Below are 15,452 nucleotides of genomic sequence, written 5' to 3'. Positions count from 1 at the left end.
TGGGAAAAAAAAAAATGCACTGAGGACCAGTATCTCAGGCTTCTGAGAGGTTCCAGGGCAGGACTAATTATAAGGTCTGGAACTGGATGGCTGCTGTTGAGACCACTAACTAGGAAAAGACAATGAGAAACTAAGTATGACTCATCACCAACAGGTTGAAATGTCCGAGTCAAAGGCTTTCCACGCTGTGTTTAAAGAGACACTTTTTTCCTGCTGCTAGAGCACTGAAAACGCTGAGAATTGGGCCCAGGGCTTAATTAGACCTGGAGCAAATGAGGAACTCTCAGCCTTAGCAAGTTTCCCTTCCTGCATTGGGACAGAAGTTCCTTGAGGCCTAGCACGGGGACATCTGAGCAGACAGTTGTACTCAGGTTTCCAGGAACCCTCTGCACCTGCAGAAGTGCCTTCCCTCCCTCTCAGGATCCCCCCACGTCTAACCTGGTAATAACACCAAGTACTTGGGCTTCTCTGATAGCTCAGTTGGTTAAGAATCCGCCTGCAATGCAGGAGACCCTGGTTCAATTCCTGGATCAGGAAGATTTGCTAGAGAAGGGATAGGCTACCCACTCCAGTATTCTTGGGCTTCCCTTGTGGCTCAGCTGGTAAAGAATCCACCTGCAGTGCGGGAGACCTGAGTTTGATCCTTGGGTTGGGAAAGTCCCCTGGATAAGAGAAAGCCTCCCCACTCAAGTTTTCTGGCCTGGAGAATTTCATGGACTGTATAGTCCACGGGGTCACAAAGAGTTGAACACGACTGAGTGACTTTCACTTTCGGGCAGTGAAAATGCTGAGTCCTAACCACTGGACCACCAGGGAATTCCCAGGGTGGCCACTTTTCTTGCTCTATGAGTGTGTGCACTGGGGTTACTCAGTTTTCAGCTAGTGACTGGGGTGATCTGGGGCCCATGATGGCTTCATTCATGTGCCTGGTGCTTTTGTTATAACAAGAAGCTAGGCTCAGCAAGTTCTCTCTCTGTGCAGTTTCATGGGCTCTCAATATGGTATCTTTAGAAAGGTAGCAGAAATTCTTACCTTGCAGCTGAGAACCCCAAGGCTGAGGGTTGTGAGAGACATGAAGTGGAAGCGTCTAAAATCCTGAGCCCCAAATTGGCCAGCATCACTTCTTCTATATTCTGTTGGTCAAACCAGCTGAAGAGCCTGCCAGGTTAAAGGGGAGGGGACATAGACCCCCACTTCAGTATGGGAGAAGATCCAAAAAATTCATGGCCATCTTTGAACTGCCATCATGGCACAGCAAGAACCCTCTTAGAAAGGAGAATCCATACTCAGACTAAGTGTCTATTCCAGTAAGATCAAAGTGACTTTTCTTCCATGATGTAAGCTGTCCAGCAGAATCAACTTGGCACTGTGGCCACTTTGCTCATGAGGCCATTGGGTGATGACGGGGTGGCTGAGGAAAGAGGCTGAATGGTAACCACAGAAGGGATCATCCTATCCCCTTGATTAAAATTCTCCTCTGCTGCACTCACACTTGGGTGAGCATTCACACAGACACAAATGGTTTGGTTTTTGTTTTGCCTATTCAGAGAAGCAGATCCACGTACTTCTTCCCCAAACTTCACTGTCACCAATATTGCAATTGTGTTCCTTGTTATATCCCTAAACACAGGTTCACTGTCATTCTCCAAGATCTATTTGTCTTTCACATATGCCAAAAGAGTGAGTTGAATGGGTTTGTGGATGGGAATCACCGCCACTCCAGTATCCTTCAGATCCTTGATGGTGACACTAATCTCTGCAATCCCTCCAGGAACACAGTGTTTCATTTTTTTTTTTGTTTTGTTTTTCTAACTGTTCTAGTAGAGGCTGTTCTAGTGGCTTCCACCTGGCCTTTCCTACGATAACAACCCTCATTCCATAGATCAGGGAACCAATGCAAGAATTCTGTCAGTTGCCGAGTTTGTCTAGTCCAGTTCTGCAACTGGGCAAATAACCATAGGGTGGCCTCAGGGATCCACTGTGAGATGGACCTAAGCTAAAACTTCATAAGCTCCTACTCTCTGAATGGTGATCTTCAGAAATTACTTCAGAACCAATGCGCAGTAATTTCTGAAAAGTATGATTATCTTTACCCATTGCACCGTAATGACGCTGGCAAACAGCTTTGTCTTTTGGGGGAGAGCTGAGAGAAAGATTAACAATATCCATGGATGTTTTTGGCTCTCTGCTTCTCAGTTTCACGTGTCCTACAGAAAAAAGTTTCTTGGCGGGGGTGTGGGGCATCAGGAGTGGCCAGCAGGAGGATATTTTTCTTCCTGTGGAGGTCCTTTAAAGTGATGAGAAGGGGCAAACATTTCCCTCTATGACTTTGCCAGGCCCCAGAAATGAGGTTTCTACCTGAGCCTTAAATCCACGGCCCGTTGCGGCACTACCCACCTGGAGCCTCCAGGCTATCAGCCCATCCCCATCCGGCCCCGCCCCGCACCCTACCGACCAATCCGAGGCTCCGATCCAGGAGCGTCCCAGTGACGGCTTCGCAGCCCCGCCCATGGTGTTCCCATGGTGACAGTAGGTAGCCAGTGTGTATAGAGAAGCTCACTTTCCGGAGAGCAAGCAACCTCAGGCAGGGAGACCCGGTGAGCGGCTGACACTGCGGGGAAAACAGTTTCTTCAGAGGGCCCCTCACCTCCCCCGCATCCCTTCTTGTTGGTTAGTGAAAATTTTGGATTCACCTAGCGTGTCTTCTGGTTCCCTCATCTTCTCACGGGTACTCTGGCCTCTTCTTGTCTCCGAAACCAAAGCTGTAGTAACATTCATGGGGTGCTCTGAGCAAAGTGCGCGGAGCCTCCTGAGGGCCGGTCCTTGTGTCAGGGAGGGGGCAGCCTGGCTCAGTGTTGACCATATCCGGAGATTTGGGACAGGCGGCGGGGAGGGGAGGTGGGTGTGTGGTTTGGGCGAGTTTTGTTCTGGGTAAATGGTGTATGGAACTGTGGTGTTGCCTGTGACCATGAAGGGCAAGAAGAGCTTCTTGGGGAAGTGGACTTAGTCACGGTGGTTAAGAGGCTGAGCTAACGAAGCCCAGCACCGGTAATACCGATTTCAGCTTCTCCCTCTCACTCACATCTCCAAGCTTTCTTCCAGTTTACCTTACCTTCGCTCTTCTTTGAAGCCCTTGTCCACTAAAAAATTATTCACAACCTTAAAGTTGAGGGTTTACTGCAGGAGCCTAAGAAGGGATCCCCCTATTGCTGCTCTGGATCCCAATCTACTCTCCCCACATATTGGAGCATGTCACCTTGAACTTTCCCCCCACCCCATCCCTGCTCCTGAACTTCCCTGTCCTGCTCACACTGGCCCCTTGCAGTTCTCCTGGCTTTGAAAACTGTTCCTTCTGCATGACTCACCTTCGCTGATCATTATATCTAAATCTGCCCCCTGGTCCAAGGCACTCCCAAATAGGTAATACTCCAAAGTAAGGAATACCACTAATAAACATGCAAGGCAGTGTTCAGCTTCATAGTTCTGGTGGAATTACTAGTCTGGATGCTTCACTTTCCTGCAGTAGGGACCATCAGCCACCATGACGTCATGGTAAGTGGCATGGACTTCCTGTCCCTTGACACTGGACTTGACAGAGACTTATTTTGAAACTCTTGTGGCTATGATGTGAGCAGAGACTTTTTCTCCTGTGTTTCTGCAGCACACAGAATGTATGCTGTTTCTGCAGCAGAAGAATGTATGTGGGTTGTCATTGGTCCCAGGAGAATTAGAGACCCAGGGAGCAGACCTGAGCATACCGTGTTGGCTGAAGTCCAGCCACCCTGTGGGTGCATAAATATGGAACAAAGTTTTTTACGCCATGGAAACTTTGTGGCTGTTTGTACACAGTATTCTGGCAATAACCAACCAATAATACTTTCACAGGAACTTTTATACTTCAGAGAGAATTTTTCATCTATGAAACTGGCAGTAATATATAGAGATATAGACTATGAAATATGTTTGGGGACTTCCCTTGCAGTCCAGTGGTTAAGACTCCATGTGCTTCCAATTCAGGGGGTGTGTGTTCGATCCCTGGTTGGGGAACAAAGGTCCCACATGCCTCCTGGTGTGGCCAAAAAATAAAATTTAAAAAACCCCAAAACTATGAAATGTGTTTTTGGTAAGGGCTCAGGAAACAGGAATGCCAATTTGTGGCCGTATGTGTTAAAATTATTACACTAACCCATTACTTCTATTACTAAAAACTTATTTTAAGAAACACTTAAGGGTCTTCCTGGTAGTCCAGTGGTTAAGAATCTGCTAATGTAGGAGACATAGGTTCAATCCCTGGTCTGGATAAATTGCACATGCCTCAAGGCAACTAAGCCCATGCACCATAACTGCTGAGCCTGCGCTCTAGGGCCTGCATGCTGTAACTACAGACTGTGTGTGCCACAACAACTGAAGCCCAAGTGCCCTAGAGCCCATGCTCTGCAACAAGAGGAGTTGCTGCAATCAGAGGCACACACACTGCAACTAGAGAAAACACACACACAGCAACCAAGACCCAGTACAGCCAAAAAAAGGGGGGGGGCATACACAGAGAATTATTATTATTATTATTGACAAGGATATTCACTAAAATGTTGTTTCAAATGGTGCGTGTGTACTAAGTCGTTTCAGTTGTGTACAACTCTTTGCCACCCTATGGACAGGGTTGATAAATATTCCCCTGACGGCCTGACAGGCTCCTCTGTCCATGGAATTTCCCAGGCAAGAATACTGGAGAGGGTTGCCATCTCTTATGTCTTCTGCATTATGAGGCAGGTTCTTTACTACCTGTGCCACCTGGAAAGCCCATAAGTGAAAGTGTTAGTCACTCAGTCGTATCCAACCCTTGGCAATCTCATGAACTGTAGCCCACCAGGCTCCTCTGTCCATGAAATTCTCCATGCAAGAATACTGGAGTAGGGATTCCCTTCTCCAGGAGATCTTCCCAACCCAGGGATTGAATCTGGGTCTCTTGCTCTGCAGGTGGCTTGCTGTCTGAGCCACCAGGGAAGCCCATTTCAAAGGGTAGTAAAATGTAAATGTTAGTAGAGGAAATTGTTGTTTTATAACCCCTGCAGTGAGAAGCACTAGAGCACTTCTGACATAGGCCTCAGTTATAGGGAATGTTTATCAATGTGCCAGGCAAATATTACTAGCTCTCTGTGTGAGGACTGGGACCCACTTTCATCCTATGGCCCAGACTTCACTCTCAGGCCTAACAATATGGAGTGAAGCTTGCCCACAGCCATTTGCTTGCCCACCCTGCCCATGCCCCAAAGAACTGGAGACAAAAACCGAGATAGGAATGTCAGGTTCTTCAGCAGGGAGGGGCCCACAGGGGGCTCCAGCAGGAGGCAGGAGCACAGAACTGCACGGGGAAGGGCACACCGTTGTTTTAGGGAAGACTACACGAGTCCCTCCTGTATGCTCAAGTGGCCCCGGGTGAAGCACTTTCCCGTGATCTCATTTGCTCTTCAGGTTGGGGCTGAGATGGACAGTGGTCACCAGAGCTCAAGCAACAATCTTCCCCGAGGTCTCTGGATGAAAATGACAGCCAACACAATGGGCACTCATGAGGCTATTCTAAGTTTTTTGAACATATTAATTCATTGAAGGGTTATAACAAGGCAAGGGAAAGAGGCTGTCTCACCATTATTCTATAGAAAGGCAGCGAGGCCACAGCCAGCTTGTGGCAGAGCTGGTCATGAACTCAGGAGTCGTCACTCGGGTTCGGCCCCTCTGGCCTAGATCCCTACTGGCTCCTGGGTCCGCCTCACCGGTTTTCAGCCCGGCTCTCAAATGTCTTCTCTGCCTTACTGCCTGGCCTTGGGAAAAGGGCAGGCTGAGGGCTGGAAGTAAGTGAATTGTCCTGGCTGGCCACACTAGGGCCAAAATGTATGGTTTCCTCTTTTTTTTTTTAATATTTTTTTAAATTGAGTTATAATTCTCTCACTTTACTTGCACAATTCAGTGACTTTGGTATATTTATAGAGTTGTGTAACTGTCGCCACAGACATAGAGATTTTTGGGAGGGCTACACCCAGCACGTAGGACCTTAATTCTCCAACCAGGGATTGAACCTGTACCCCCTATATCGGAAGAACTTAGCTTAGTCTTGGCTGTTGGACCACCAGGGAAGTCTCTATATGGTTTCTTCTTGACGCCAAGGCCCACTTTTAGGCAGGAATGAAGCGGAGGAGGATCCTGGAGAAGTGGCAGCTGCCGACCTCTCCCAGGCATGAGCCAGGCATCTGTCACCTTGTGGAGTGGGGGCTAGAAGCAAGGCACTCGGGCTATCCCTGTCTTTGTTTCCTTCCCCTCCATAGCACAGGCATGTCTACTCATGGAGTTCGTCAGGCAGAGGGAGGGCCTTTGCCGGAAGATGTGATTCTGTTCCCCTGCCCTGAAGACAAGGCAGTGCCAACACATGATGCAACGATGTGTCCATCTCCGTGGATTCCTGAGTCACAGACAGGTCAGTGCCCCAGCCACACAGTCATGATTCACTTGCTTCTGTTCTGAACTCAGAGTCCTAGAAGCTCTCACTCGGTTCCCTGGGACAGTTAACAGGTGATGTTAGCTGATGCTAAGAATCATGTACGCATGGGTCTTTCTTGTAGTGTCCTTTGCTGAGTATACAATCTAGTCCTTCCCATCCTGGCTTTGAGAGGATCCTTTGCTGGGGCTTCCCTGGTGGCTCAGAGGTTAAAGCGTCTGCCTGGAATGTGGGAGACTCGGGTTTGATCCCTGGGTCGGGAAGATCCCCTGGAGAAGGAAATGGCAACCCACTCCAGTACTCTTGCCTGGAGAATCCCATGGAGGGAGGAGCCTGGTAGGCTACAGTCCACGGGGTCGCAAAGAGTCGGACACACTTGAGCGACAAACTACTACTACTAACTACTTTGTTGGACATGCAATTTCTGGCTCTTAGCTTAAAATGGGTCTTCAGGCAAGCCTGGCAGGAAAGCAGAGGCCATCTGCTGAAGACATGACTGCTTGACCTGGTTAAATTATTACAGTAACCAGCAATATCAGAATGAAGAAAAGTAACCTTTCGAGGGGTCTGATACAGAACTATTTCACACGTGACCTTTCCCAGAAGCCTGAGCACCATGACATAGCCAGACCTTCTGAGTCACCCTGTAAAGCGTACAAATGCTAAAATGTTTTTTTTTTGATAAAACATTTTATTTATACTCTGTACATTCTGCATATACAAAATTAACCTCCAAAAGGTTGAACTTCATTTTTAGATTTTAGAGGTTTTCCTACCCTACAGGCTGGATAAATGGGTCAGCAGGTCAGTTCTTTAATGTTACTTTAATGAAAAATGTGGAGCTAATTAAATGTAAAGGATAATGCTATGCCTCTTGTCTCTTACATGTGACTGCTGTGACAGGTGGCAAGTGAAGGAGCAAAAATTTCTGGGGCTCTTTTTTATTCAGGAAGCATCAAGATAGATTGGGGGTAAAACCACATTGAGAGCACTGTTTCTTTTCCCCCCCGGAGTTTAGTGTCTGATCATAAGAAAGGCAACACCAATAAAGCTTGTCTGGACAGATAGTGTTCTCGCCTGGAGACAGTGTTCTTGCCTGGAGAATCCCAGGGATGGGGGAGCCTGGTGGGCTGCTGTCTATGGGGTCGCATAGAGTCGGACACGACTGAAGTGACTTAGCAGGACAGGCTGACATCTTGGTTGAGGCAGAATCCTAATTTTCTGGGAGGAAGACACAGGCAGAAGGTCATGGACAGAGACTGTCAGGGCATGTGAAGCCAGCCCTTTCAGGATATGGCACAAAGGGAGTAAGACTATGAAGAAAAGCCAGGAAATTGTTAAAATTGAGGATCAAAGTGAACCTCTGGGTGGGTCTCAGGGATATGGCCACATCTGGAGCCAATGGTCCGCCCCCTCGAATTGCAGCTCAGACTCAGGTACACAGAGGACCCCTGAGATGATGGTGTGTCTACTTCACCCACTGAGACTTCCTTAGTAATACACTGGCCCTACTTCTTAGTATTCTTTTTTTTTTTTAAGTCTTTATTGAATTTTTTACAGTGTTGCTTCTGTTGTTTGTATTTGGGTTTTTTTTTTTTTTTTGCTAGAGGCATGTGGGATCTGACCTCCCCTACCAGCAATCGAACCCACATCTCCCTCACTGGAAGGCAAAGTCTTTAATCCTGGACAACCAGGGAAGTCCTCTTAGTGCTCTTAAGGCCCTGCCTTTATAACCTCTCATCTACATAGTGGGACATTTATTCTTTCAAGATGAGAAAGATGATTACATATGAAAACTTGAATCGCCGCACAATCTACACAAGCCTAGAATACAGCGCTGACACTCACAGCCCTGGTTCTCCCTGACACAAATGTCCTGTGCAAACCTGGTCCAGGAAAAACTCAATTCCAAGATGAGATAAGGAAAAGAAACCAGCAAAGGATCACTTTGGAGGTCACTCCAGGAGAATTCCCCAAGCAAGAATGCTGGTGTGGTTGCCGTTTCCTCCTTCAGGGGATCTTCCTGACTCGGATCAAATTTCATATCTCTTGCATCTCCTGCACTGGCAGGCGGATCCTTTACCACGGAATCACCCAGGAAGCCCCAAAAAGAGGTCCAGGCAACACAAATGGATGAGGAGGGACTGCTGCCATGAGGCACATCTTGTGTTGAGTGACAGTGGCTGATAGGATCCCCTCTGCAAACGGGAGACAAATACGGAGACACAGAGCTGAGGGGGAGATAGCAGGACCTCAGAGATGAACCGTGACCTGGAAGAGCTCAGGGATGGGAAAGCCCAGCTCAGGAGTGATTTCCTCTGAGAGCAAGCAGTGAGAAAAGGAGGAGGGAGTCACTATCTTTTCTGATACAGCCTTAGAGAAATATTTGACTTTTCCAACTATGTGATACATAACTAAGATTTAAAACATTTACAAAGAGCCTCTTTCCTCTCCCGACTCAGTATCTGAGCCTTCTGGACAGATTGCTTGCAGGAATGACCAGGAGTCTGCCTGCACATCTCCAGGGCCTGGAAGCCTGTTCTAGGACTGCTCTACAATGGAGAAGGCCTTCCTTAGGATGAGCTTTTCTCTCCCCAACCTTGACTCCCCACTAGCTGGGCCTAGATCTCTGCTTTTTATGGCTCCATGAACCTCTGGACTTCTTCTCATGGGCCTTCCACTCATGTTCCCGAGTCTCCTTAAACCCCCAATCCTTGACCTCTCAGATGCTACACAGCCTTGGGCCATAGGCTCATAGTTCCTGACCCCAGAGGCCCTCTGCCTCTTGTCAAAAGCACCCTGGCCACTCCTTCCCCAGGACCTTTGTAGCCCCACTTCTTTGTATTCTGCCTCATTGCACATAGACATCTGAGCACAGAATTAGGGATGGGGGTGTGAGGACCTGGACATGATGCAGAAACAAGAGTTTAGGGTTGTATATGTCATCACCATGGAAACACCTGCTTCTGTGATCCAGGTGCAGCTTCAGAGAGGTGGGACCAGAAACAGACCAGAAGAGGCACCAGTCACCTCCAGTCCACAGTGTTTCTCTTACTGAGCTTCACTCTCTCCTGATCTTGCCAGAGTGTCGGGTTCCTGGGAAGCATCAGATTCCTGGGCCTCAGTGAGCAACTGGGGAGCTCTCAGGTTGAGTGGGTACCCTCTGCAGTCTCAATGTGTGAGGGACGCAGAACAAGTATCAGATAAGGAGCCCATCACAGGACACCTACAGCTGACAAAGAAGCATAAACACCAGCTAAAGAAGATCATCAGAAAACCCTCGGGATTACAGATGTGAGTAAGTGGGGTGAGGACCATCTCTACTCAGCAGACCAGAGAGTCGAGAAGCCAGTCTTGGAGCAGAAATGCAGAAAGAGGGCTAGGCGTACCAGAAGACTCCCATGACCCAAGAGCTCAACACCTCTCACTCTGGCTTAGAAGAGGCCTAAGCCCTTAAGCTATAGTGAGAGCAGGGCTTTTAATAAAATAACATGTTAAGAAGGAGTGAGTGACTTAGACGCTGTTCTGCTCGAGGATCCATGGCCTGGTCCAGTTTCTTGTTGTGCACTTGGCAGCCAGTGCCTAATACCATTTTATTCTTGGCGCTCCACTCTCTTTTAGACATTGAGTGAATCAGCATGAATTGAGTCAGAGTTTAGAAATGTCTGCCTAGAAATGTAGCAAGTGCTTGGAAAATGGCCAGATTGTGAACAGAGGGCCAGAGCAACAGAGTACTCTTGAAAATGCCACATGGTTGGCCTCCAAGAGCCAACTCCCAGAAGATATATTCATAAAAATCTTTCCAGAAAAGTCACATCTGAGTCAAGAAGGCTCTTTTGGCCTGTCTCCTGAAACTGGCCAGTTTCAGGTTTCTGAAACCATTGGGTGATGTCCCAAACTGGTTCTCTAGTTTCTAAATGTGTCTGAGAATGAGCCTCAGCCTTTAACTAGGGCGTCACCCACAAGTCCTCAAACAAAGTTAAGTCACATTCAGAAGGCCACACACAGAACTGAGAGAGTGCCTGAAAAACTATGGATAGAGGTTCATGACATTGTACAGGAGGGAGTGATCAAGACCATCCCCAAGAAACAGAAATGCAAAAAGGCAAAATGGTTGTCTGAGGAGGCCTTACAAATAGCTCAGAAAAGAGATGCTAAAGGCAAAGGAGGAAAGGAAAGATATACCAATCTGAATGCAGAGTTCCAAAGAACAGCAAGGAGAGATAAGAAAGCCCTCCTAAGTGATCAATGCAAAGAAATAGAGGAAAACAATAGAATGGGAAAGACTAGAGATCTCTTCCAGAAAATTAGAGATACCAAGGGAACATTTCATGCAAAGATGGGCTCGATAAAGGACAGAAAATCGTATGGACCTAACAGAAGCAGAAGATATTAAGAAGAGGTAGCAAGAATACACAGAAGAACTGTACAAAAAAGATCTTCATGACCCAGATAACTACAATGGTGTGATCACTCACCTAGAGCCAGACATCCTAGAGTACAAAGGCAAGTAGGCCTTAGGAAACATCACTACAAACAAAGATAGTGGAGGTGATGGAATTCCAGCTGAACTATTTCAAATTCTAAAAAATGATGCTGTGAGAGTGCTACACTCAATATGCCAACAAATTTGGAAAACTCAGCAATGGCTACAGGACTGGAAAAGGTCAGTTTTCATTCCAATCCCAAAGGCAATGCCAAAGAATGCTCAAACTACCGCACAATTGTACTTACCTGACATGTTAGCAAAGTAATGGTCAAAATTCTCCAAGTGAGGCTTTAACAGTACATGAACTGTGAACTTCCAGATGTTCAAGCTGGATTTAGAAAAGGCAGAGGAACCAGAGATCAAATTGCCAACATCCACTGGATCATGGAAAAAGCAAGAGAGTTCCAGAAAAACATCTACTTTTGCTTTATTGACTATGCCAAAGTCTTTGACTGTGTGGATCACAAGAAACTGTGGAAAATTCTGAAAGAGATGGGAATACCAGACCACCTTACCTGCCTCCTGAGAAATCTGTATGCAGGTCAAGAAGCAACAATTAGAACGAGACATGGAACAACAGACTGGTTCCAAATTGGGAAAGGAGTACATCAAGGCTGTATCTTGTCACCCTGCTTATTTAACTTCTATGCAGAGTACATCATGTGAAATTCCAGACTGGATGAAGCACAAGCTGGAATCAAGATTGCCAGGAGAAACATCAATAACCTCAGATATGTAGGTGACACCACCCTTATGGCAGAAAGCAAAGAAAAACTAAAGAGCCTCTTGATGAAAATGAAAGAGAGTGAAAAAGCTGGCTTAAAACTCAACATTCAGAAAACTAAGATCATGGCATCTGGTCCCATCAGTTCATGGGAAATAGATGGGGAAACAGTGGAAACAGTGAGAGACTTTGTGTTTTGGGCTCCCAAATCACTGCAGATGGTGACTTCAGCCATGAAATTAAAAGACGCTCGCTCCTTGGAAGAAAAGCTATGATAAACCTAGACAGTATATTAAAAAGCAGAGGCATTACTTTGCTGACAAAGGTCTGTCTAGTCAAAGCTATAGTTTTTCCAGTAGTCATGTGTGGATGTGAAAACTGGACCATAAAGAAAGCTGAGTGCCGAAGAATTGATGCTTTTGAACTGTGGTATTGGAGAGGACTCTCAAGAGTCCCTTGGACTGCAAGGAGATCAAACCAGTCCATCCTAAAGAACATCTATCCTGAATATTTATTGGAAGGAGTGATGCTGAAGCTGAAACTCCAATACTTTGGGCACTTCATGTGAAGAACTGACTCATTGGAAAAGACCCTAATGCTGGCAAAGATTGAAAGCAGAAAGATAAGGGGACAACAGAGGATGAAATGTTTGGATGACATCACTGACTCAGTGGACATAGTTTGAGCAAGCTCTGGGAGTTGGTGATGGACAGGGAAGCCTAGCATGCTGCAGTCCACGCGGTCGCAAAGAGTCCGACACAACTGAGCAACTGAACTGAACTGAACATACAGAAGGCATAGGGCTGCACTCACTGGGTCTCTGGAGGAGCCGAAAGCCTACAGAGGCACCTGGGGTAGGGGCAGCAGGAAGCACAATGCTGGGATGTGCAGCCAAGGCCTGAGATATGCAGAAAGGAAGAGAGAAATGCAAGACGCAAGAAAATGCAGAGACAGGAACAAGCAAAATCCATTAGAGCAAATAAAAGCATACAAGGAGGGACTTCCCTGGCCGTCCAGTGGTTAAGACTTCACTTTTCGATGCAGGCAGTATAGGTTTGATCCCATATGAGCTAAGATAAGATCTCATATGCCTCTCAGGTGAAAAAACCAAAACATGAAACAGAAGCAATATTGTAACAAATTCAATAAAGACTTTGCAAATGGTCCACATCAAAAAAATCTTTAAAAACATCACAGAAGGAGAGGAGTCAAGAACTGCAGGAAAAATGACAGAAAACCATAGACCCATCTGGAATGCAGGCAGGCATCCTTGGTACCCAAAAGCCCCAGAACACCTCATTCCCTCCCTCTAGTGGCCTCACAGAAAACTCTTGCGTGCTCAAAGGGGCCCTTTAGCTCAGGGGAGCTAAAAGAGCCTCCTGATGAAAGTGAAAGAGGAGAATGAAAAATTTGGCTTAAAGCTCAACATTTCAGAAAACTAAGATTATGGCATCTGGTCCCATCATTTCATGGCAAATAGATGGCGAAACAGTGGAAACAGTGGCTGACTTTATTTTGGGGGGCTCCAATATCACTGCAGATGGTGATTGCAGCCATGAAGTTAAAAGACACTTTCTCCTTGGAAGGAAAGTTATGACCAACCTAGATAGCATCTTAAAAAGCAGAGACATTACTTTGCCAACAATGGTCTGTCTAGTCAAGGCTATCGTTTTTCCAGTAGTCATGTATGGATGTGAGAGTTGGACTATAAAGAAAGCTGAGCACCGAAGAACTGATGCTTTTGAACTGTGGTGTTGGAGAAGACTCTTGAGAGTCCCTTGGACTGCAAGGAGATCCAACCAGTCCATCCTAAACGAGATCAGTCCTGGGTGTTCATTGGAAGGACTGATGTTGAAGCTGAAACTCCAACATTTTGGCCACCTGATGCGAATTGCTGACTCGTTTGAAAAGACCCTGATGTTGGGAAAGATTGAAGGCAGGAGGAGAAGGGGATGACAGAGGATGAGATGGTTAGATGGCATCACTGACTCAATGTACATAAATTTGGGTAAACTCCGGGAGTTGGTGATGGACAGGGAGGCCTGGCATGCTGTGGTTCATGGGGTCGCAAAGAGTTGGACACGACTGAGCAACTAAACTGAACTGAACTAAAAAATCTTTGTGGCTGGCCTTCCACTGAAGGGCAACCCACTCCAGTATTCTTGCCTGGAGAATCCCATGGACGGAGGGGTCTGGGGGGCTATAGTCCACGGGGTCGCAAAGAGTCGGACACAACTGAGCGACTTAACTTCACTTCCACTGAGCAGGAACCTGGCAGGCAGTGGGCCAGGGAGCAGATGGTGGTTATTTGGAGACTGTCTCACTTTCACAAATCTCATAACACACTTCCTTTGCTTTATACCTCGCTAATGACCTATATGCTGTAAACGTCTTTGCTTGACACCTATTTTCTTGACAAGTGGTGCCAAAATGTTACAGTGCTATTTGACTATCCCAGAGGAATGTTTTGGTTAAAAAAGCAGACCATCAAGTGGTTCCCAGTGACTGGTACTGGATTATGGCACAGAAGCCTGTTTTTTGACTGTGCCTCAAGTCTTGTGAGATCTTAATTTCCTGACCAAGGATTGGATCTGGGCCCTTGGTGTAGTGCAAGTACTGAGTCTTAACCACTGGACCACCAAGGAAGTCCCACGAAAGCCCTCTTGTTCATCCCCACAAATTGGTTGGGAACACGTGGCTTGCTTCCAGGATTATTGCTGACATTGCTCAGTGCCCATTTTGGTCCATCAGTTTCTCCTCTAGGAAAAAAGATTAGATAACTTAATTCAAGTAGGGAAAAAAACTGGGCCTCAAGTTACAAACAGGAACCCCAAACACCCAAGGGGAATTCCGGATTGCTTTCTCCTTTCCTCAGTCTTCTTCATTTCATGCTTTACAACAGTCCCAGAAAACAGAGGACTCAGAGACCAGCAGGCAACTCAGGCCAAGCGCTCCAGTGCTATAGATCTCATTATAGAGGTTTCTCAATTGGGTGGGCAGGTGTGGACATAACATTTAAAGGAGTGCCCCAGATGCCTGTAATCCAGATAATATTTTAATATAGCCTTTTAAAAAATAAAAATTAATGCAAAAATTTCACAGTGAATAAAAATATCAACGTTTGAAATAAAGAAAGATTAGTCCCATGCTAAGCCAAATTGGAAGCTAAATAAAAAATCAGTAATGCTGATTTTATTTAAAAGGTTGATATTTTTCTCATCATGTGTGTTTTGTTTTTTTTTTTTTTTGGTTTGTCATATTCACCTTACTCTAGTTCTGCATAAAATTGGACAGGGGATGGTTCAAAACAGAATGGCCTTAGCTATACCAGTGATCTTTTGAGGGGACCATGTGATGTTTGGGAGGAAAAGGCAGTACTTACATTCCTGTGCACCTGTCTGGTATCCTTAATATTAATATTACTAAAAAGATGCAGGAAAAAAAAAAGAAGGCAGAGATGAAGGAGGAGGATGAGAAAATTTCAGCATTGGGTGATTTTAGGCAACTTCCACTTTTTTCTACTCCTTGACTTTTTCATTTCTACTGATTTTCTACAATCAATAGTATTACATAATAGAGATTAAAAAAGGAAAATAGAAACAAAAATGGTCAAGGGCAGATAATTCACAGAACCAGAAATGTACTTTTAGCCTTCAAGTTCAACTTCTTGAGTTATTAAGTGAAAACCAAAATTCTGTTACTCTCTTTCAGTTCTCATAGAAACAGATTAAAAACTCTAGGATACAAAA

General features: G+C 46.0%; 1 protein-coding gene across 1 annotated transcript in view; it reads left to right on the top strand.

Annotated features, from left to right (window-relative positions):
• Positions 1-2,558: 2,558 nt before the first annotated feature.
• RASGEF1A (RasGEF domain family member 1A) overlaps positions 2,559-15,452 on the top strand; it is a 178,089-nt gene continuing 165,195 nt past the window's right edge. The window contains exons 1-2 of the mRNA XM_069571677.1: positions 2,559-2,670; positions 6,321-6,469. The gene's annotated coding sequence lies outside the window, so the exon portion shown is untranslated. The remainder of the gene's footprint in view (positions 2,671-6,320; positions 6,470-15,452) is intronic.

This window comes from Ovis canadensis, chromosome 25, assembly GCF_042477335.2.
Source record: "Ovis canadensis isolate MfBH-ARS-UI-01 breed Bighorn chromosome 25, ARS-UI_OviCan_v2, whole genome shotgun sequence".
In the NCBI taxonomy this organism is placed as follows: Eukaryota; Metazoa; Chordata; class Mammalia; order Artiodactyla; family Bovidae; genus Ovis; species Ovis canadensis.
Note: the sequence above shows the minus strand (reverse complement) of the source record. Positions and strands in the feature narration are given on the sequence as shown.